The sequence below is a fragment of the Canis lupus genome, chromosome 17 (assembly GCF_011100685.1).
Source record: "Canis lupus familiaris isolate Mischka breed German Shepherd chromosome 17, alternate assembly UU_Cfam_GSD_1.0, whole genome shotgun sequence".
Taxonomy (NCBI): Eukaryota; Metazoa; Chordata; class Mammalia; order Carnivora; family Canidae; genus Canis; species Canis lupus.
In genome coordinates, this window is record NC_049238.1 from 19,023,049 (window position 1) to 19,048,331 (window position 25,283).

General features: G+C 35.7%; 1 protein-coding gene across 5 annotated transcripts in view; it reads left to right on the forward strand.

The window, feature by feature from the left end:
- The window catches only part of NCOA1 (nuclear receptor coactivator 1), a 243,507-nt gene that overhangs the window by 82,852 nt on the left and 135,372 nt on the right, over nucleotides 1-25,283 (forward strand). Inside the window, exon 2 of one of the 5 annotated variants that reach the window (XM_038560931.1) lies at nucleotides 668-720. The exons of the other annotated variants lie outside the window; for them this stretch is intronic. The gene's annotated coding sequence lies outside the window, so the exon portion shown is untranslated. The remainder of the gene's footprint in view (nucleotides 1-667; nucleotides 721-25,283) is intronic. 5 annotated transcript variants of the gene reach the window in all.

A 25,283-nucleotide genomic window follows, 5' to 3' on the forward strand; every position in this document is an offset into this window, starting at 1 on the left:
TTTTGTCTTTAGTTTTCAGAAGTGTAACTGTGATGTGTCTTGTTTGTGAATTGCTTTGGGCTTATTCTATTTAGAATTCACTTAGCTTCTTGAATTCCTAAGTTTATGTGTTTGGCCAGACTTAAAAGTTATCAGCTTTTACTTTTGTTTAAGAGTCCTTTTCAGCCCTGCCCTCTTTCTTCTATTTGGGAGTCTGATGACATGAAAGATAAATCTTATGTTATATTCCACAGGTCCCCAAGGTCTGTTAATTTGTTTACAGTATTTTCTATCTATTCAGATTGGGTAGTTTTTTTGTTCTGTCTTCCAGTTCAGTTTTTCTTCCTCTGCCCTTTCCATTCTGTCATACTAATCCTTTTTTTTTTTTTTAAGATTTTATTTATTTATTCATGAGAGACAGTGAGAGAAAGAGAGAGAGAGAGAGAGAGGCAGAGACATGGACAGAGGGAGAAGCAGGCTCCCTGTGGGGAGCCTGATGCCATACTGGATCCTAGGATCCCAGGATCACGACTTGAGCCAAAGATCACTCAACCACTGAGCCACTCCAGCACCCCTGTCATATTCCTCTTTGAATCTTTTATATCAGTTACTGTGTTTTTCAGTTCGGAAATTTCCACTTATACTTTTCTTTCTTTGCTAAGACTATTTTTTTTCTTGTTTGTTTTAGACATGTATGTAACTTGAGACATTGTTATGATGGCTGCTCAAAACCCTTTTCAGGTAATCTTAACATCTCCCTTATCATGGTATTGGCATCTGTGGGTCATCTTTTTTCACTCATTTTGAGATATTCCTGGTTCTTGGCATAATGAATGATGTTCATTTGATACCTGGACATTTTGAGTATTATGTTCTGAAACTCCGGATATTATCTAAACATTCTGATTTATAACTGGCTTCCTCTGGCATTGCTCCAACATGAAGAGGGGGATGATTTCTTTCTGCATTACTGCCTGGAGTTCAGGGTTAGATAGAAGTCCATTAACTCTCAGGTTGGAAGGAAATTCTTCATTATTATTGGTCAGGGATGGGAGTTCTGGCTTCCACTGACTTTTCCTTGGCTAGGAGGGTCAGGAGAGCCCTCAGTACTACCTTCCACATGGCCTCCGTAGGGGAGGACCAGTTTCTTTAGGGCCGTGGTGAAAGGCCTGACTTCACTGGGCCTCTCCTAATACCAGCCTATCATAGGGAGGGAGAGGGGGAGCCTTGTTATTCCAGGTGAATGTCCAGTTCTCCATGTGGTCTTGGCTAACACCATGCCTCCCAGCTGTCTTTCTGTGACACTACTGTCATTGATAGTGTGGGGTTCCCTGTTATAGCTTGGCAAGGGTGGAAGTCTAGGCTTCCCACTTGACTATTGTTGGTGGGGGATGGGTCCACAGCTTTTAAAATTTTTTGTGATGTTTGTCTAGGTATTACAACTTTTATGTAGACTGTCCCCTTTCTGATTTTTTGGCTAAGGAGAATAAGATTTTGTTTGGTTTGATTGGTTGGTTTTTTGAGGGGTGTGGATATGTTGGTATTTCCAGGTTGCCACCTTCTTCAGCTCTTCGACTGAGATAAATTTAAGTCACAAAAGAAAACCCATAGAACTCACTACCGTATCATTTTCTTTGAACCCTGAGGTCCCTGCCTGGTCTGCCTTCTCTCTTTTACCTTTAGGGTGTTCTTATATTTGTTATATATGATGTACAGGACTTTTAGTCTTATTTTTGTGAGAGGAATAGGAAAAAAAAAAAATCTACTCCTCTTTCCCAGAAGTGGAAGTCTTCAAGTACTTTTAATTGTTTAGTTTTCATTATAGTTAAAATTCCCTTTTAGTCTGTTTGCCATATGCTTGAGTGGGTAGAATTTTATCACTGTGGCTTACATTTAGGGCTTACATTTTTTTTTTAAATAAAAGTGGTTCATCATCTAGCAATGGAAATTTTAGAATTAATCTTTTAGTCTTAATTATTTTGGAGAAAATGACAAATTTTTATATCCACTTTATTAAAAATATATACATAAAATCTCTAGTTTTTGTTTGCTTCAGTAGAAATGTCTCTGTGGTTTATGTATTAATTACACATATCTTAATGAATTAGTGAATTAAGATATGCATAATTATCTTACAATATTTTAAATATATTAAATTTATTTACTGCTCCATTTTCTAAAGTAGATTGCATTACTTTCATGTGATTGATTCAGGTAAATACAACTGTCATATTGTTTTCCTAATTTCAGGTTCGTTTTACAACTACATCAGAATGGATTAATACACTGAGAAATCAGGGCACCTGAGTGGCTCAGTCAGTTAAGTGTCTGACACTTGGTTTTGACTCAGGTCATAATCTCAGGGTCATAAGAACTAGCCCTTATGTTGGTCTCTGTACTGAATGTGGAGTCCATTTGAGAGTCTCTCCCTCTTCCTTTGTGCCCCCCCCCCCAATAAATAAATAAATAAATAAATAAATAAATAATAAAGTAAACCTTTAAAAAATACATGCTAGGAAATCACTAAATACTAATCTGAGGGGTTTTGAAATAAATAAGGGTAAGTTTAATATAATCTTAAATACTACCTGGATTTTTATAATGAATTCTTGATTTGGGCTTAAAATGTATGAGGTATCAAGCTGGACATTGGGAAGAATATCTTCACTTTGATTTTACTCTCTGCTTGTAGCGATTTTCAGTTTTCTTTTGGATCAGGAACCCATTGGAGGGTCTATCTAAAGTTGTATGCAGTCCCTTTTCACAGGCATTGACACATGTCCAATCAGGGTATTTCAAGGATCTTCTAAAATCCCCAGAGTTCACAGATTTTGGGTCAACCCTCTGCCCTGTAGTTTTTAAGACATTTTTACATGCTTTGATACTTTTTAAAATATTACAACAACTTTGAGAATTAGTGGCTTGTATTCATATTTTACATTGAAGAAACTGTTGCTCAACATGGTGTGTGACTTGCCTCATATCACTTGGCTGTCAAATGTGAGTCTAGAACTGAAGACACTCCTAACTTGTAATAATTTGAGAGATCTTCAGCATTTTCTAGGTTCTTGCTACTTAATGTAAAATTGCTGCCCAATAAGATCCTGTCATTTTTTTCCTCAGTGTCCACAAATGAGGATGTCTGTTTAGCCACGTTATCACATTGGATGTTCTTCATCTCCAGTGTTTGCTGAATTGATAATGTGCACAATGATGGTTATTTCTTTATATTTAGGGTCCTCTATCCACTTGTCTATCAGAATATTAGGGGTTTTTAGATCATTGTGTATAAATTTTTAGTATGTTGAGTATTAACTTTGTCATGTTTTTTGCAAATACTTTTACCTTTTTTTATTTGCCTTTAATTTTGTGATTTCCTTTTATGTGTAGAAGTTTTCAAATAAGCCTTCAGATTTCCTCTCATTACCATTTCCTCTAATTTCTTCTGTTAGGGTAGAAATACCCAAAGATTTGTCCCGCTCAATCAAGTAAATGCAGACACATACCTAAATTCATAGGCTTTTTTAATTTAAAAAAAATCATGAGAAAAATTGCAATTAGGTCATACTTTCATGGGTTTTGATCTTTTATCTTTTAGAATTTTATCTTTGAATATCTTTTTGTGTAACTAATCCTTTGGGATTTTTAAAATAAATGACATTGTATAGAAGTCTGTCTTCTCTTAAGATAGCTGATAAGTTCTGATGGTATTTATTGAATGTTTCTTTTCTTACCTACTTTTGGCAGTCTACTTTTATCATATATAAGATTCCCATATACACACATATTTGTATTAATATTCCTTTGATCTAATTCTGTATCACTGCCGAATTATCATCCTGTTTTATTTTTTATTTTTTTTTTTATTTTTTATTTTTTTTTTATCATCCTGTTTTAATGTTATTGTAACTTTACAGTTTTCTCTTACCGGTCTTTCAAAAATAATGTGTCTCACTTTTGCTTTTAATTCTTACAGAATAACTTAAAATATATTCATCAAGTTAAATAAGGATTTGAAGGATTTTGATTGGAATTGCATCAAATTAAGGATACATCTGGAGAAAAATTGGTATCGCATTATTATATCTTTATGGTCAGTCATGTTATATCATTGTTCATTCCTCCAGCCTTTGCTGTGCTTCTTTATGCTGCTTCTGTATGTATGTACCTTAGTGGAGTCAGGAAATCTTCTCTGTCCCTGTACTCCTGGGGACTTTCCTTATATCCTTTGGCTCCCAGAAGTTTTTTTCTGGCCTTCTCACTAGAAAGCTGTGGTTTGCTTTCTTAGCCTTGCCCCTCTCTACTGTTACCCTGCTGTATCCCATTGGGCCCTCCTGGGTTGAAGTAGTAAGGGAAAAAAAAATACATTGGGAGGATTTCCCCTCTACATAGCATCCTGGCTCCTTTTTCTAGTTCCTTGGGACAGATGGACAGGTTTTCTCTTAGGCTTTTAAGTGTCCTGCCTCTGAGGTATATAGCTTTGCGACTTTGGCTTGCTTCAGGGCAGAGAAAGGAAAAAAATTAGGGAACTGGGAACTACCCCCCCCCAACCCCAACACACATAAACTTCCCAGCTCGAAGATGCCCCTTTTACTCTAGCTAGAAAAAGGGGGTTTCTCTTGGAGTTTTTGCTGTGTATGCCTGCAGCCTCATTCTGGGACTCTGCCCACCCTCATGTCCAAGTGGTAAATGAAAGGTTTTTTATTTTTATTTATTTATTTTTAAAAGATTTTATTTATTCATGACAGACATGGCGGGGGGCGGGGGAGGGTGGGCACGGGAGGCAGAGACACAGGCAGAGGGAGAAGCAGGCTCCATGCAGGGAGCCCAACGTGGGACTCCATCCCGGGTCTCCAGGATCACACCTCGGGCTGAAGGCGGTGCTAAACTGCTGAGCCACCAGGGTTGCTGAAAGGTTTTTTAAACAAGAGTAAACTCACTACCATATTGATTGTTCCTTCAGATTTCGCCTTTGCTCCTCAATGCTCCTGCCATTGTTTCCTTGTTAGAGTCTTCAGGTAGTTGGTTTTAGTATTCTCTCTAGAGCTTTTAGCTGTATTCAGGGGGAGAGATGGCTATAGTGAATGGGCTTACTACTTCTTGGCATTCACTGAAGTCAGATTATTTCATTTTGAAAATAATTTTTGTTTTTATTTTCTTAAAATGCTTTATTGTTCCTTGATTACTGTATTTTATGAATAAATTTTTCTTGTTTTATGAATATATTGACTTCTTGAATCTCCCTGAAGATACCAATTAAAATTAAGGACCTTTTATTTCTTTTTGTTGCCATACTCTTTTTTCTTTGGGTCATTGTGCCCTTGATTTTTCACCGTAGTGCCTCTCTTGGTTTTTATTAAGTAGCTGATAAATTGTGTCTGTTCACCTTTACAGTATTTTCTTTTTTTTTTTTTTTTTACCTTTACAGTATTTTCAAATGAAGGTCTGAATCAGTGGTTATCAGCTAGAATATATATAACAATCCCTTGGGGATCCAGTTTAAATGCAGATTCCTGACCTCACAAAAATCTGATTCAGTAAATCTGAGGTGGGGCCTAAACACTTAGGGGATTCTGATGCTATTAACTGGTATAATTCTAGAAAGGTCAATATTCTTTAACAAAGCATTGTCTTCTTTACTGAATATCATCACTGACCACAGGACTCTGCTGGTTGGCTTTCTACTTTGGCAAATGGGAGGTGGAGTTCCCTTTTCTTTATCAGGTACTTGTGGAGACAAGGCTAACAAGCTGGGACCTGCCCCTCCCTCAATTTCAGCTACAGGGAAGGAATTTGTATGCAGAGAGAGTTCAGATTAGTTCTGAGTTGTCTTTCTTTTCCCCCCCTCCAAAGATATTGTCCCTAGCATGCTATTATCCCTATCTCAGAGTTCATACTATAAGTCCTCTGACAAAGACTTTACACTCATAGTAAATGTTGACCAGCAATTACTCTTTACCATCAGAGTTGTACTGGTCATCTTTGTTGTTTTTTTACTCAGTTGTTCTGTGGTCTGCTTACACTCGCAGGCTCTCCTGACAAAGAGGTATTTAAGACAGGGAAGAGGTAGATGAATGGGTCAAGGCTGCCATCTTGAACCAGGAAGCTACTGTTACTTTTAAAGTGATGTTCGTTTGTAATGTGCCAAGAGGTATTTTGAATTCTCACATACAAAAAAACACCATAAAATCTGTAGCAGGATTACAACTTACTTATACTCAGTGCAAAGAAAAATGTAGCTTCTTTATTTTTCCATAACTCATCTTTTCGTTTTGATGGACTCTTGTCACTGAATAACAAGAGGAAGAGTGTTCAGTCTGGTAAAAAACTAAGTCTCTTAAATAGTAATTTAAACTAAACTCTTTGGATATTTCAGTCTGTGTTTGAATATTGTCATTCACATATCTGTTCTCTCACATCTTGCCAAGTGGAATCCAGACTTACGAGTTTCATGTCTGTGGCTTGTGTGTCCTTGTAGTGTTAGAAGGATGTCAGGACCTATGGCCCATGTGCTGTCTCCTCTGGTTTCTCTCTCGTGTCTCCTTTGATAAGTGGTTGTACTAGTACCTGCAATTGTGACTACTACTACCAGAACTGTCCTTAGGTGTTCTTCAGATGTCTGTGGCTGAAATTCACAATTGGTGTTACTTGAGGTCTGTTCTCTTGGTTCCCAGGATGCATTGGCCACCTTCCCAGGTATCACAGATAATCTGAGGTCTGGCTAGGGCATTGCATTGGCCCTCTGGGCAGGTGGTCTCTTTTACAGGCCTCTACTATGGAGTTATTTTGCTCCTAATCACAGTGACCTCTTCTGGCAAACTCCCCATCCAGCATCTTTAATCACCTTTCCTGTACTACTTTAGAGCCCTCAGGAATTTCCCAGTGCCTTCCATGGTGCATAGATTAGGGAGACTCCAGAGCTGATCTCACACCCTTCCTCAATCTGATCATGCTTCCATGCATATTTTTTGATGGTTATTTCCAGCTTGGGCTGGGTGTGTATAGAGGACAGGTGAGAGTTTGATGGTGTGTGAGGTAGGGGGATGCTCCTGGAAGGCAGACACTTGGCACATTCTCAGCAGGAAAGAGAGCAGAAGCCATTCTAACTCTTAAGATTTCCTTATTCCATCAAACATTTTTTTCCTTTTGCAGCCTCTACCTGGAGAGAGTACTGGGAATGTTGGTCCACTCACTTCTCCTGTGTCTGTCTCACTTTTTTATCCCAGTCCTCTAGCCAGAATTAGGAATTGGAGGCTTTAATTCACACTCTCTCTAGGTTTTATCCTCCTCCTATCCTAAGTAACAAGCCTTACATTGGAGCCATCATATGCAGAAGGAATGTCTGCTCTAGAATATGGAAAAAAAACTATAATCTGGGTCTTTCAGTTTTGGTTAGAAAATATTAGTGTCAAAAAAAATTTTTTTTCCTTTGGGAAAACTAAACTTTAAATGTTTTTATCTCACTGCAAAACCTCGTTTTTAATTCAGAAGGTAAATATGAAATATTTCTTTCTCTTCGTATTCCTGAACTTCTCCAACCACATGGCTGCTATTATAGAATAGTAGAGAAGTAAGTAGAAGGAAATGCAAATGGGAAAAGTATTTTAATAACTGTTTTCATAATCATTAGGGTATATTTACCCTCCTTACTCTTCTTTTTAAAAATTTGTTTTTTCTTACATGTTTATCCTCTTACCATTTTAATTATAGTAGAGATTCTTATGATTATGTTTCTGAAACGTATTTTCGTTATTTGATTTGTATTAAGCCTATAATTTGGGTATCATTTTATGCCTTAATAATATTTTTCCCAAACAGGAAAATAGTATTTGTCTCTATTTTTTTGTATCTTCTTTAAGATACAAAGCCTTATGCATCAGTAAGGTTTGTAAAATTTTGAAATGTGGTTTTAAAATACAGGTCTCATTCTTTTTTACATGATTCTCTTTTTTTTAAATTTTGTTGTTGTGTGTGTTTAAGAGAGCAGCATCCAGCTTGCAGTTCGGTTCCTTCTGCTTTATGGTTGTATCCTATGTGTTCCCATCGTACTTTGTTTATTGGTCTTTTCTCGAATTCCTCATATTTGTGTTTACTAGAGTGTCATCAGCTCAAGGACAGGAACTCAGGTACTGTTTGTCTTTATTTGCCTTAATGACTAACATATCCCTGCTCATAATAGGTGTGGGGGAATCAGCAAACTCCTCTGATTTACTTTTTTCCATAGTTCCTACCATGTATTTTTTTAAAGATTTATTTATTTTATTTTAGAAAGGAGGGAGGGATAGAGGGAGGTAGAGTTCCAGGCAGACTCCACTCTGAGCGCAGAGCTGAGCGCAGAAGCCTGATGTAGGGCTTAATCCTATGACCCTGAGATCACGACTAGAGCCAAAACCAAGAGTAGGGCGCCCACCCGACTGTGCCACCCTGGCACCCCATATCATATTCTGATGTACTATATTGTTTACTTACTTGTTTTATGTATAGTCTCTCTCCCCCCACTAAATTCTAAGCGCTGTGAAGGTAGAGATTTTTAACTTTTTTGTTTACTTACTGTATTTCTAATACCTGGAAGAGTAGCTGGCACAAAGCTGACCAGTGATTGTGGAATGATTAATTAATGAGTTCAAATTTAGATAATTGTCTAAATTATTCCATATGACCTACAAAATATGGTAGGTATGAATTTCTGGTATGGAAAAAATTAATAATATAGTCATAAAGGTATAGAGTTTAAAAGCGAGGAACACCTTAATATCATTGAATTCTGTCTAATTTTGTGAAGTAACCAAAGGTGAAGTGACTTGACTTAAGCACATAGCCAGTTAATTGTTGAAATGGAACAAGAATTTAGAACTCTTGAGTAAAAATAGTGGCATCTGGATATGTAGTAGGCAGAATATGTGATTGTAGGTAAGAAGAAGTGCAAGGTTCTGGAATCAGAGGTGGCACGTTATCTGATTTTCTGTGCATCAGTGTCCTCCTCTGCAGACCAGGAATGATTGTACATTTCTTACAGATTGTTCTGAGATATATATGAGGCAAAGCATATTAACTCTTAGCACTTAGTGGAAGCTCAAGAAAGTAGCTTTCATTATTACTATTTGGAATATTTTTCATCCTTAGCTTGTGACTATGAAAGATCTTTAGCTGTTTTTGGGACTTTAATAGCTGTAGCTTGCCAAGCTCCCAGGGTCTTTGGATTGAGGCATATCTTCTTCCTTTGACCCAGAGAACACTCTTCTCTGGCAGCCTTTGCCAGTTTAGCACCTACTTATTTTTCAGGTTTCTTCTTGTATCTTGGATTTTTAAACTTTTATTTTGAGAATTTCTAAGCATATAGTGAAGTAGAGAGTATGAGGAATCGCTGTGTATCTATTACCCAGCATCAATAGCATCAACATTAAGTATGTTTATATATCAAAGAAGCTGATCTTCTATCCCAGTAAAAATCATTTGTTTTTTTTTCCCTTCATAGCACATTAACACAATTTGTCATTGTGTATATGTTTCTCCTCTATTAGACTGTAACCCCCATAAAGGCAGGAGTTGTGTTTATTTTCTTTATTGTGATGTACCCAGTCTTTTAGAGTGCTTGAAATATGGCAGGCACTGTACATGAATGAATTCTTAAATAACTGAGAAAGTTGCTAAGGGATTTGAAAAAAGGAACATTTGATGTAAACCTTTTGACTAACGAAGATTGAGAAGCATGATTTGGGGAGCTTTATATGAAAACCATAGGTAGCTTCTTAGGCTCAGATGCATATACAGAAGGACAAGCAACCTTGTTCTCTGTTTTTTTCCATGTAAGCTTCTGCTGGAAAGCAAATTCACTGATTCCTGGCAAGACTATCAGTTGAGTTTATAGGATATTGTTCATTGTAAATGATGAAATTAGCTTTTGGGGGAATCACTCTTGGATAAGGTAAAATGACCCATTAAAGTTCTAGACCTGTAAAGGTAAGGGATCAAGTACCTCTGAAGCTCTGTGGAGAAGTGATAGTCTTAGAGGCCTTTGCTCAGCCATCAGCCTATCTCTTGTTATTATAGCTTCATTTGATGAAAATCAAGAAAACTGTTTTTCTCTTCAAATTGCTGTCCCCTCCTACTTTTTTTTGTACTGTTTTGAAGCAGTAACCATGGTTACTAGTAGAGGCTCCTTAGAGCTTTAAAAACCTCAGACAGTTTCACAGCTGGAGGCAGAATGATCTAGATAAAAGCATAAGAATAAAGCTTACTGTGGTTTTTTTTTCCTTCTGTTAGAACTGAGTTCTTTCATTAGAGAGCACTTTGCATAAAGTGAAATGTTCTTTGTTCTCACTAGAGTAGACAACATTTTCATTTAAATTAACAGTAAGTTAGCACCTGGCTCCTTTTTAAAGTCAGGAAAGAGGTAATACTACCACTCCCCTGTCTTCCTCCAGAACTTACCCTCTCTCTAACCTCTTCTTTCTCTTTTTTTCGTTATCACCTTCCCTGGACCAAAAGTGAGTGATAGTAATACTGGGATTTAGGCTCAGATGGAAAAGGTTGTGAAGTTGCAGGTTTAGATTAATGGGGTAAAAAGGAAATGAGGGAACACTAAAACCTAGATTCAGGGGCATCCCGGGTGGCTCAGCGGTTTACCTCTGCAGCGTTCTGCCCAGGGCCTGATCCTGGAGACCCAGGGTCGAGTCCCATGTCAGGCTCCCTTCCTGGAGCCTGCTTCTCCCTCTGCCTATGTCTCTGCCTCTCTCTCTGTGTCTCTCATGGATAAATAAATAAAATCTTTAAAAAATAAAAAAATAAAACCTAGATTAAGTGGTACCAGGAATGTGTTTGCCAGGATCAAGAAAAATCAAGGGCCAGCTTTTGTCAGAGGGCCAGAGTAAGTGATTTCTAGGAGGAAGGCTAGGCAGCAAATACTGTCTTGAGGAATGACGCTGTTGAGAAGGGAAAGGAAATCTATATATATTAAACACCTAGTATTTATTGTGAATACCTGCATATGTACTTTCTACTCTATCATGCTCTCTTATACTAGGCTGAAAGGATTCTTTTAAATTTTAAAATGACTCATTGTTTTCTTTGTAGTGATTTTCTATTCTGAAACTATGCCACCTTAGCTTACAGCTGGTTTATACCATCTGGTTTCTTGGTGTGATCTAGACCAGATGTTGGCAAACTAAAGCCAATAGGCCTTTTATGTAAATAAAGTTTTCTTAGAACACAGCCACCATACTCATTAGTTTGTATATAGTGATTGACTGCATTTGAACTATGAAGGCAGAGTTGAGTAGTTGCTACAGAGACCGTATAGCCTACAAAACCTAAAATTAAAATATTTACTGTCTGGCTCTTTACAGAAGAGTTTACCAACCCTGCTCTAGATGGACTGGATCAGTTCATCTTGGACCAGATGTGAGAATGGTTAATGGGAGGAAAACACAGTCTTAGGTTATACTCCTTGTGGACATTAGAATAGTAACAATGTGAAAAGAGGGTTCTGGGGATTTGGATGAACATGGTTTTCTGAGCCCTTTTTAATCATGAGCCTCAAACCAAACTGGAAAGAAAACCTTAAGTATAAACATTGTAGACTGGGGTTTTTTTTGGCATATTTCTTTGCCATTTATTCCTACACAGTTGTGACCACAGTCTTATATGGACTTACCTAATTTTATTACTTGTATACTCACATAAATGTAGATTTGCATCAGTATTTTAATTGGAAATGACCTTGGAGATCATCTACTCCAACATCCTTCTATTACACATGGCTGAAATGGAGTTTCAGAGAAGTTGTGGTATATACCAAATGTCACAATGCAGATTAGTGGCAAATTTGGGGAGTAAAACCCTGGTGTTTTGACTGATTTCTTGCTGTCATGCATTCACACATGAAGTCTGCTCTGTAAGGCCTTGTCCAGTGTTTCTTTACATAGGATTCAGAAAACTAAAGCTGAAGAGGAGAGAAACATTAATTCCAGATTCTTAGTTAATTCTGCTACTGATATCTTTGTAATTTTTAGTAAATATACCATTCTGTGATAGAAGTAAGAATCTAGAATACAGATTAAGTTTGCACGGATGATTATAGACCAAGTTCTAGATATTTGCTTCATTTCCTGGTAAATGCAATTATTCAAATAGACACAGCCCCTCTTCACAGTGGATACTCACAGTCCCAGAGTAATTTAATTTTAAGTGGAACATTGAAGAATCCAGAATCTGTGTTGTTCTAAGTAGGTTACATAAATGTGTTTAAATGTTTTTCACTTGTGAACTGAACAAACTATAATTTGAGATTTATGATTTCATAACTTTTTGAAAAAATTCCTTAAGAAGATAAGCTATAACTAAGAAGGCAAAAGAAATACATCAGAAATTATAGCCATCTTACTTTCATATTCCTGATAGGAATATTGCCATTACAATTGGGGCAGAGTCATTATTTTCCTTAAAAGGCCTCTCCCTTTATTGCATCAGAAAATAATCGTAGAATGTCTTCTTGCTGGTTCCCTGGAGACCCATTTTAGACAAGAGAAATCCTAAGAGAAACTTGCAAAAAGATCTACATTGGAAACCGTACTAAAAGAGGAGATATTAGCATCCGTTTGGCTTATTCTGAATATGATCTATAAAACCTTAACACCAGTGTTATTTGCTTATATTTAATTAATCTCTACAGAGTTGTATAATTGCTCCTTCTCTTCCTATATATAAGTGAGGCCCCTCTACTTTTTTTCCTTTTACATTGGAGAAGTGTTCTAAATTTTTTCCTTAACTTTTCTTTCTTTTGTAATATAATGAGTAAATTCACGTAGCTCAACAAACTTAACCAATCTTAATTATAAATTAGTTATGTTCAACTTTTAAAGTGCATGATTGCTATGTAATCTTTCAGAAATTGAAGCCATTTTAGTAGGTCAGTATTTTATATTGAGTTTTATATTTTTATTGAAGGTCTATCTCCAAATAGATTATATACATGATCAAATATAAGTTTGTTTAAGTTTGGAATCCTAACTAAATGTTTTAATAAATTATACCTGCTTCATGATAATTGAGATTGACATATAATCATGATGGTTTGGGGATATCACTTATCTGGAACTGATTTACTAACATAGACTAATGTTCTAAGCTAGTTTGAGTTCTTTAAAACCATGTTTCTCTTTGATAATTTTAAGAATAACTGATTCCTCTTTACAGTTGTTTGAAATTTAATTTGTTAAAAAGAATCAGATGCAAAGTGCTGCTTTGTTTTCAAACTTATTAATATATCTCCAGTTATTTAATTTTTATTTACATTTATGGAATATAAGTTTCTAACATGAGTTCCCTAGACCACTTTAGAGGGTTACTAAACTCTCCTGATATTATATTAAAAATTTTTTTCCATGTGGGAATTCTTTTAAGATGAAGTGTCTGTAGCATTTATTAGAGTCTCAAAGCTGTCCATCAGCTAAACAAGGTTAAAAACCACTTTTATCGGGCTTCTAAAGCATTGTTCCTTCCAAAGGAATATTGAAGGTAAATTTGCTTTGCTTTCTAGAATCACTTAATCATAGAATCGTGGGGTGACCAACCTCCATTTTTTTATAGGTGAGTAAATTGAAGACCCCAGAAGTTAATGACTACTTACCCAAGGATTATCCAAGAACCCAGCAGGGCTCTTGTGGTATCCTGATTGATTTCCTTTTTTTTTTTTCCCCCTGATTGATTTCTTAGGGCGTTTTTAGCCTTCCAGTCTCAACACAGAGATTGTTGAGCTTTCAACTTGATAGCAAAGTATTTGTATTTGAATACAAAGCTTTTGTGGGCACAATAGAAATCTTGAATAATTTGCCCCAGTGGGTACCTAAAGTACTAATCTGATGCTAGTTTATGTAGTTTCTTGGAGGGAGGAGGATATATGGAGTTCCCTGTAGTCCCAAGGGAACATCTCTTAATCTTCACAAAAAATTATTCTTCTGGCAGTGTCAGTGTTGAAGTAGAGTTTAGAGACATTTCATTCATTCGATTAGCAAATATTTATTATGTGCCTACTATGGGGATGTAGGTTTCACTAGTTGATAAAGTATAATTGTGGAAAATTAAGAGATTGTGTTAATTTAGTAATATCAGCAGTTTAATGTTGGAAAATGTTCTTCATTGTTTCTTTTTTAAATTAATTAATTAATTAGTTTTTAAAGATTTATTTATTTATTCATGAGAGACACAGAGAGAGGCAGAGACATAGGCAGAGGGAGAAGCAGGCTTTCCGCAGGGAGCCTGATACGGGACTCAATCCTGGATCCCATTAGCCGAAGGCAGATGCTCAACCACTGAGCCACCCAGTCATGCCATTTGTTTCTTCTTTAAAGATTTATTTTAGGGCACCTCGGTGGCTCAGCAGTTGAGCTTCTACCTTCAGCTCAGGTCATGATCCCGGGTTCCTGGGATCAAGTCCTGCATCAGGCTCCCTGCAGGGAGCCTGCTTTTCTCTCTGCCTATGTCTCTGCCTCTCTATTTCAGTGTCTGTTTTGAATAAATAAATGAGTAAATCTTAGAAAAAAAAATTTATTTTAGAGAGAGCACTAGGGGGAGGGGCAGAAGGAGAGAGAATCTCAAGCAGAGTCTGCACTTACCACAGAGCCCTGTGTGGGGCTGAATCCCAGGACCCTGAGATCACGGCCTGAGCTGTAAACCGAGAGTTAGACTCAACTGTGCCACCCAGGCACCTTGGAAAATGTTTTTCTTTCTAGTCACTAAACCAGAGAAGAAAATGTATAATAATACTGATAGCAGTTTTTGTATGATAGTTCTTAGTATACCAGTTGACAGAGTTATGGAATATTACAGAATCTCAGACTACTGGGAATTAATGAAATTACCTTATATAAATAAGGACCAAAGCTAAAAAAAGATTTTTATTGTCACTCTTAACTATCCGATTGAGATTTAACTATTGTTCTTAAGTTAATGATTTTTTAATGTTTAAATTTGTGGTCAGATTTTTCATTCTGAACATAGATTCTGAATTTTTATATTATTTGGTAATTTAAGGTAGCCTAGTTACAAGTGTTAAAGCTATAGTAAATTAATTTGAAGTATTCTTAAATGAACTTAAATTGTAATCACTTTCCATATATACTTAAGATGCTTTAAAAATAAGAGTTTTATGATTTAATGTCTTATTACATTTCAAAGAATTAAAGACTAATCCCATTTTACAATATTCATTTTACATGGTATGCTAAAGATTTATGAACTGTGAGATTTTGTGCATATCTTTCAAATCCCAGTTAGTTTGAATTTTAAAACTGGAACAAGATTCTTCAACATTCTGAGTCCTATTTTAAGATTCCTTAGCCAGTTCAGCTCATTAAAAAAAAAAAAAAAAACCACTCCAAAGGAATACTAAAAATAGAATTTCTGTTGTGTTCATTTTCACATTCTGTGTCTTTTAAAATATATTTACTTTATTTTTATTTAAACATATAAAGTGTGTAATTGATTTTCAAGGGTGAATATATGATTAAATATTTTAGATATAGGCAGTAAAATTCAATTGATGCAGGAACCTCAGTTGTGTTCTGCCCCTACCCCTTCCTGTGCTCCCATGATTAGTATCCTGAGCTCATAACCTTATATTTATTGCATCATCATTTATTGTATGTTTATTTTATTGTTTCTTTCCTCAACTAAACTTCCCCTATTCCCAAGTCCTTGAGGAGAGAGATCTAGATCAACTTTGAATCTTCAGAATGTAGCACACAAAGGATGCTCATACATTTCTTAAATAAACGAATTGATTGAGGGCCTGAGGAACCTATCTTTGGGTCCTTTATACTCACCAAACAAGACTTTAAACTCTGGCGTACTGTATAATGGTTTCCCAGAACCTATATGTCTCCAGAGAGATTGACTGATTGATGGATTTTAGTTCGTGTACATAATTGTGGGGGCTGGGAAAGCTGAAATCTGCTGAGTGGGCTGGCAGGCTGTACACCCAGGAAATTATTGATGTTGCAGCTCAAGTCTGAAGATGGCCTACAGGCCCTCTTCCTTGGGGGACTGCAGTCTTTTTTTCCTTAAGGCCTTCAACTGATTGGATGAGGCATACCTACATTATGGAGGATAATCTACTTTACTCAAGATCTACCCATTTAAATGTTAGTGTGTATCTTCAACCAAATCTGGAGTCAGAATGTCTATTAGAAAAAAAGGTAGAACAATTGCAAAGAGTGAAAGAAGTTTAAGAGACGTATACCTCAATGCTGTGCACTTCATTTGGATCCTGATTAGATTAAACCAGTTATAAAAAGATGGACTTTGTTAGACAAACAAAAAATTTAAAATGGAGTATTAGATGATAGGAAGAAATTGTAATTTTATTGGTTATGGTAGTTGGGATTGTTCCATTTTTAAAATTGTTCTCTCCATATGGACTGAAGTCTTTATGGGTCAAACAAATAGAATAACTGGGATTGCTTTAAAATACTTCATCTTTATCCTTATGCCTAAAATAGGTGAAACAGGGGACGCCTGGGTGACTCAGCAGTTGAGCATCTGCCTTTGGCTCAGGGCGTGATCCCGGGGTCCTGGGATAGAGTCCCTCATTGGGCTCCCCACAGGGAGCCTGCTTTTCCCTCTACCTGTGTCTCTGCCTCTCTCTCTATGTGTCTCTTATGAACGAATAAATAAAATCTTAAAAAAAGAATAAAGTAGGTGAAACAAGATCAGCAGAACATTTATAATTGCTAAGGCTGGATAATGGGTATATAGGTATTCATTGTATTATTTTACTTCTATGTATAAAAGTTTCCATAAGAAAAAAGTTGTCTTTTTTTAATGAGTGAAAGTATAATAAAAACCGGGCTTGTCACATAGTAAAAAAAGTTAATTCATCTAAAAAAACCTGCATAGCAGCATCTAGATTGGTTTTGACCATGTATCTGGGTACTGTGGCTTAGCCAAGTTGACATGTAAAATTAACCATCACAGGTACCAAGTAAGTGATTAATTTCAGTGGGAAAAAAGGATTCCTCAGCATTTTCATAAAGAAATTAACTATGGAAAAATTGAAATTAGTATAAGGAATATTAAGTTAAAAAAAGAAGCATGCATGGATGGCTATGGCCAGGACTATATTTATATATTTGAATCTTATTTAAGTGCAACATAGGAAAAAAATTGAAACATAATGAACAGGTATTACATGCTATACAAATTAGGACATTTTCAGGGAACAGTGATCAGAATGGAGTAAATTAAGGAAAATATTTTAAAAGAATATACATTTTGATCAAATTTTGAAGAGTGTGTGCATGCTATGTATACATATATGAAGTTGGGGGATGATCCCAATAAGTAGAATACCAAAGGTTTTTTGAGAGGCTTGGGTAGGGAAAGGCAGGGAATACTGAAGGAGGGCCTTGAGTAGTATACATTTTACATCTGTTAAGCTAGACAATGAAAATGACAGCAAACTTTTGAGAGTTAATTAGGAGAGACGTGATTAAATAAAAACATTTCTTGAAGATACTGTTTGGTATGTATAATGGGCTAGAGTGATTTCTAAGTCCCCAACCACAGGAGATGAGAACCTGTACAAAGATTTATAAATAGAAAGAAAATCCAAGTCTCTTAGAGGTTGCAGTAGAACTTTGTGATTTCATGTTATAGACAAAGATGAGAGAGGATATGCCTAAACTGGGGGTCTGGAGCTATAAAAATGATGTTAATTTCAGTAGAGATGTGGAATTATAGAAAGTGGGCGGATAGAATATGATGAATGATGTACACACATGACTCAGAAGATATTCCATGAGGTAAAATTTATATTTTTGTATTCTATTATTCCCAGTATTTTACCGAGGCATAAAATAGAATACCCTCTTTTAAGAGAGAGTATGCATGAAAACACAATGGGAAGGGGAAGAGGGAGAGAGCATCTCAAGTAGACTCTGTGCCGAGGGCCTGGAGCCCAGAGCTCATGTGGCCTCCTGAATCCAAGAGTCAGACACTTAATCTACTGTGCCACTCAAGCACCCCTTACGGAATTTTATCTAACTTGATATGGCCAGCATACTTTGATTATAAAATTTATAGTATAAAACTTAATATTTGAAGATATCCAACTACGGGTAAATCATTTCTATCAACTGTGTAGTTGATAGACTTTTAAGTTTCAGTTGTATCTATTGTGACAAAGACAAAGAAAAACTGTAGAAGTTCAAAGTGACAGGGTATTTACAACTGTATTTTGGGAAGAATTTGTGAAGGATGTCAACTTAAGCTCTCATAAATAGGATTTGGAACCTCTTACATAGTGGGACTAATGGGGCAAGGGAAAGCCCTGAAAGTTGGAGGCTCTATGACCAAACACGTATTACGTGTTTTAAAAGAAAGCTTTGTTAATTTGGATTATCTTAGAATTTATACATAGCTCTTTTACCTGCTTATTGTGTATGATTAGTCATTTCTATCTTCCTCCGCCTGAATCCTGTTTACATTGACCCGATTGTAGCTTCAGTTAGTTGTATTTACCTTTTTTCACTCATTCCCCTTCTCTTCTTTAGTCTGGCAGTCTCAAAAACAAAACAAAACAAATTAAAAAAAAAAAACATATGAAAGTATCGGTTACTTCTTGAAAGTAACACTGAAATTATCTGTTATTTCCCATCTGTTCTTTATTTTGTTATCATGCAGTGTATATGCTTTTGTTTTCATTACTTTGCTTTGACCATAGGTGAGGATGTTCCTTGGTCCAGAGCCACATATTCCTACCATTATCATTGTGCTTTGGCCTACCTCCTCTTGCCTTCTTTCCAGATAGGAGCTTTTTTTCAGTGATAGTATTTCTTCCTCTGCATGCTTCTTAGGCTCCATTCTGTTCTGTTTTCCAAACCTTATTGCCTCTTACTGTTTTACTCTCATGGTAAATCTCTTCTTTGGATTGCATGCATTCATTCATTCATTTAGATTGTATTTATTTATTATTTTATTTTATTTATTTTATTTTATTTATTTTATTTTATTTTATTTTATTTTATTTTATTTATTTTATTTTATTTTATTTTATTTTATTTTATTTTATTTTATTTATTATTTTATTTTATTTATGAGAAACAGAGAGACAGAGAGGTAGAGACACAGGCAGAGGGAGAGGCAGGCTCCATGCAGAGAGCCCAATGTGGGACTCAATCCTGGGTCTCCAGGATCATGCCCTGGGCTGAAGGCGGCGCTAAACCGCTGAGCTACCCAGGCTGCCCTGGATTGCATTGATAGTAGTTTTTATGAAATGCACAGAACTTGAATTACTGAAATAAAACTACATTTAATTTCTGTACTTCGGTTACTGTTCTTTGCCTCAGTTTTCATCAGGTCAACTGATTTTCTTTCGAGGTAGTCAATATCTTCAAGATTTCAGTAAATATTATCATCTTGCAATAAAAAATAGCTGGTATTGTTGAGGCTTGTCACTTATAAAGTTACTGGAGAGTGGAATATTTAAAGTATTCATGCAGTTTACATGGATAATTTTCCATAATTCTATAGCTTCAATATTATTTTAAAAATAATACCATACATTTATAATCAGTGAAGCTACATTTTTAACAGTGCTGGGAAAAAAAAACGATTTAAGAGCTCCTGAACATCTTGACCTGACTCCTTTCCCTGATAATTCTATTAATTGGGATCCCTCTGGAGATTGGTCTTTGGAAAAAAAAACCCACCTTCTTCCCACCTTTACCCAGGAGATGAGAATATAAGTATTCTTTTCTTTGCATGTACTTTAAACTTGGTTAGAATTATTGTCTCCTGAAAGACTCCTAACTCTGGGAAACGAATTAGGGGTGGTGAAAGGGGAGGTGGGCGGGGGGTGGGGGTGACTGGGTGACGGGCACTGAGGTGGGCACTTGACGGGATGAGCACTGGGTGTTATTCTATATGTTGACAAATTAAACACCAATAAAAAATAAATTTATAAAAAAAAAAAGAATTATTGTCTCCCCCTCCACCTTAATCGTTCCTTGTTAATACTTCTGTATTTTCAAAAAATACTCATTCTAACTAAAATTAAGGAAGAGCACCCAGACTTCAGTGGAGCTTTCAGTTGTTATTAAGTACAATTATTAAGTACAATTATTATTAAGTATATTAAGTATTTCCTAAGTGGTCAAATGTAATTTCCATTTGGAAATGTAATTTCCTAAATGGTCATGTGATTGGGGAAGAATAGGAACAAGTAGTTGGATGGTCAACTGATAAATTCGTTTTTAATAAATACTAAATTCTTTTAAATATTTGTATAATAGTATCTTCTTCAGGAGTAGTTTTCTAGGTAATCAAGACAATATATTTTAGTTAATAAATAGGAACATATAGTGAGGGGTGGGGGCACTTGTGTGGCTCAGGTTGAGCATTTGCATTCAGCTCAGGGAGTGATCCTGGGGTCCTGGGATAGGGTCCCACATCGGACTTCCCACAGGGAGCCTGCTTCTCTGCCTTTTTTTCTGTCTCTCTCATGAATAAATAAATAAGATCTTTAAAAAAATAAAAAAGAACATAAGTAGGGCTATTTGAAATGCTTATATTATTATTCTCCATAAAATACTATTCTATAATCTCCTTAATCCATTTAATAAAAATTACCATCCTCCATTAAAAAGTATGTTAATATGAACCAAGCAGTAGTATGTATACCCAGCCTAAGAGATGGAATTTTACCAATACAATGGAAACTCCCTTTGTAAGTCTGTCTCAGCTCATCCCTCTTCCCATGTCTCCACAATGTAAACACTATTTTGAATTTTGTGACTGTTATTGTATAAATTTTGACTCCACAATGTAAACACTATTTTGAATTTTGTGACTGTTATTGTATAAATTTTGAAAAAGATTTTATTTATTTGAGAGAGTGACCATGTGAGCATGTGCATGAGTGGGATAGGGGCAGAGGGAGGGAATCTTCAAGCTGACTCCCTGCTGAGTGTGTAGCTTGAGGCAGGGCTCAACCTCACTGAGCTCAACAGTGCTGAACCCACTGAGCCACCCAGGCGCCCCTCTTTTAATTTTTAATTTTTCTTACTGCATATATATCTGTGCCTAAACAGAATAATCTAATGATTTATTTATTTTTGAACTTTTTAAAAAATGGTATATTGTATGTTTAATCTTAAGGTCTTTTAAGTTTCTAAGATTCATTTACATTGCTCTGTACATTTATTTTCATGGCTAATTGTGAATATGTGATGATACTGTTTTATTGTTGATTGACACTTTTTTTCTATTATGAACAATACCATGATAAGTATTCTTACACATGTTTTGTGGTATACATGTGTAAAAGCAACTCTACCTAGGAATAGAGTTGCTGGGCCATATGGTATATGCATTTTCAATTTCAGAAAATGCTAAATTATTTTCCAATTTGATTTGATTATTAGATGTACACTAAACATTTGATGTTCTTCCTGGATATAGAATAGGTTATATTTTCTACCTTCTTTGCATTAAGAGTGTCCATTTATTTATTTATTTATTTATTTATTTTAAAGATTTTATTTATTCATGAGAGAGACAGAGAGAGAGAGGCAGAGACACAGGCAGAGGGAGAAGCAGGCTCCATGCAGGGAGCCTGACATGGAACTCGATCCCGGGTCTCCAGGATCCAGGCCCTGGGCCGAAGGCAGGCGCTAAACTGCTGAGCCACCCGGACTGCCCCAGAGTGTCCATTTAAATGAGTTCTAGCCTGTAGAATATGACTGGAAGTAATGTATGCCTCTTTTATGCTTGGCCCACAGAAATCTGCCATGTGTGATCATCTAGTTTCTTTTTTCTCATCATTTGGCCAAGTTTTGTATCTCCCATACCAATTCTTTCATCTTTCCCTCCTCCTGTATACTGTGCCAGGCATACCTGTATAGGTGTAGAATAGAGGTGGTGCTCAATGACTTCCCCTCTTTTGTCTCTAATTTCAAAGTTAATGCTTCAGATATTTCACAGTTATCTACAGTATTTTCTATGTTCTCTGGATACCCTTTATAAAGTAGGGATATTCTCTTTAAGATTTTTTCTAAAAATGTTATCAGGAATGTTGAATTTCATCAAATGTTTTACCAGTAACTATGGAAATGATCATTTGAGTTTTCTCCTTTGATCTGTTAATTTTGTGAGTAATATTTATATCTTTATAATGTTAAATCACACTTGTATTCTTGACATAAATTCATGCGGATAAATGTTTTGCTCATCAGTGCATTCAGTTTACTAATACAAGAATCTTTCAGTAATACCATTTTTTTCTGTTCTTAGTTTGGATAGTAAGAAGATGCTCTTTCACAAACTTCCCTAGTTCAGGGTGCCCTTACACCAAAGATATACTTAACAGCTACATTTATTAAGCAGTTAGGTTCAAACAACGTCATATTTGTGTCCTAACAGCTTAGTCGCTGTTTGAAAAAATACATACATGAATTTAAAGAAAAAGTTATATTTTCATTTTATTTTTAAAGAACCACAATTACAGTTGAACTGTGAACAATGCAGGGATAAGGAGCACTGACCCTCCACACAGTCAAAAATCCTGTATAACCTTTCACTCCCATAAACTTCACTACCAGTAGCCTACTGTTGACTGGAAACCTTACGGATAATATAAACAGTCAATTAACACATATTTTGTATTGTTTTTTACAAAAAGCTGGAGAAAAGAAAATGTTAAGAGAATTATAAGGAAAAGAAAATACAGTATTGTATTTATAAAAAAAAAAAATCCGATATAAGTGACCCAGCACAGGTCAAACCCATATTGGTTTGTTTTTTTGTTTTGTTTTTTTTTTAGAAACTGTTTATTTTCAAACCCATATTGTTAAAGAGTCAGCTGTACTTACTAATGGGATGTGTGCTTCTGAAAGTATCGCAAAACTTCTCAAATCTTGAAATCAGATTGGGCACTGCCATGCTTATTTCCTATTCCATGTTGATTTTCACATGGTGATTGCTTTTTATCACAGTAACTACCATAAACTCAGATTCACAGAGGTCATCTAAAGGAATACAGTGTGATTTAATGTTGAAACCATGAAAGAATGCACGTGATGTCTGACAGATGTTGTATATTGCTGTTTCCTTCAAATTGAAAACATCCCTTGACACCCCTGATGAATTCCCTGTGGCACCTCAGGACGACTTGGAATGTAGTTTGGGAGCCACAGAACTAGTTAGGTCCTGACTTTTGGACAAAGGATAATGACAATGTGGACATTGAAGGATATTGCATTTTTTCCCCATTTGATATATCTTATAAAGTATTGAGGTGAATTGGAACAACAAAAGATATCAGCCCCACCTTAAATGTGCTGTATAAATTCATTTTCTGTGTTGAAGTTTTGATTGTAAGGGTTGTCTGTATTATATTTAGACTTTCACACCTGTGTTCAAGAGTAAGATTGACTTACTTCCTTTACTAATAGTGTTTGGTTTTAGTACTAAGGTTATACTGGCCTCATAGGATGAGTTGGGGAATATTATTTCCTTTTTCTGACCAACTTTTTGGTAAAACTCAACTACCTTGTGAGAAGATTTATTTTTTAATTGTTATGATTGACGGTTTTTTTTATGTGCTTGTCTTTATTTTCTTATTTTCTATAATGCCATATACTTTTTTTTTTTTTTGCCATATACTTTTAAGAACAAGCAGTCTTTTTTTTTTAAGATTTTATTTATTTGAGAAAGTCTGAAAGAGAGCACTGAGAGAGCAAGCACATGAGCAGTGGGAGGTGCAGAGGGAAAGGAAGTGCCCCCACTGAGCAGGGAGCCTGATGCTTGGCTGGATCCCAGGAATAATGACCTGAGCCAAAGGTGGATGCTTAACCGACTGAGCCCCCCAGGTGTCCCAAGAGCAAGTAATCTTGTATCAAGATACAAAAGAAAATCTGTATATGGAGTTAATTCTAAGTAGTGTGATCGCTCAGTCTTCAAAACTTGTACTTTTAAACAAATCTAATTGACTCTTGGTTTGGGAGAAGATTTTAAACTATTTGATTTAGTCACCTGGAGACAAGTGGGATTTAGTAACTTAGTCTTTCCATATCTTCCTGGGTTAGTCTTTTTTTAAGGCAGCAATAAAAACTTTTTTGAATAATTTTAGATTTATAGAAAAGTTACAAAAATAGAATATTGAGTTCTGGTTTGCCCTTCAACCACCCCAACCTATTCTTAACATCTTCCATACATATGATACATATGTCAAAACTAAGACAGTGACACTGCCTAATTAAACTTTAGACTTTATTTGGATTTGAGTAGTTTTTTTCATTGATACCCTCTTTCTGTCTGGGGTCCAGCTCAGAGTGTGACATTGTATTTGGTGGTCATGTCTCTCCAGTCTCCTCTAGCCTTTGACACTTTCTTAGTTTTTCCTTGTTTTTATAACCTTGACTCTTGAGGCGTGCTGACCAGCTGAGCTATAGAATATCTCCCTATCTGGGTTTGTCCCATGTTTTTCTCATGCTCAAACTGAGGTTATGAGAAGAATACCACAGAGACGAAGTGCCATTCTCATCACATCATTTCAGGGAATTTTTGATATCCACTGCATCACTGATGATGGTAAATTAACCTTCCTGACTCGGCTAAGATAGTGGTGCCAGGTTTTTCCACTGTGAAGTCATTACTCCTCTCTTTCCCTACTTAATTCTTTGGTAACGAGTTCCTAAACCACTAAGTCTAGAAATTAAGCTCCACCTTCTAGAGGTGGAGTAGCTCCATATATTTTTTGGAATTCTTCTGTTTACTTATTTGTTCAGTCATATGTTTATATCAGTGCATCCTAGGTTAGTTTTAGTGGGTTTTAAGAATTTACCTATTTCATTTAAGTTTTCAGATCTACTTGTGGAATGGTTTTCATAATATTCTATTTGTTTAATCTTTGTTGTATTTATAGTTAGGTTCTCCTTTTCATTGTTAATAATTAACTTGTATCTTTTTTTCTTAACCTCATCAAAGGTATTTTGTTACAGATTTCAAAGAACCAACTTTTGGTTTTATCATTCTCTTTATTGTGTTTGTTTTCCATTTCATTGATTTATGCTTTTATATTTCTATTTTTTTTAAGATGATGTTATTTGTTGAAATAACTTTTTATTTAGGCATTTAGCTCATTAATTTTCAGCATCCTTCTTTCCTAATAAAAATATTAATGGGAATACATTCTCCTCTGAGTATTGCTTTTTTTCTGCTTTTTATAGTTTTGAAATGCAGTTTTTTCATTATTTCATTCGTAGTTTTCCCATTTTTTTCTGTTAAAAGATTAAATTTTTTTCTTTATT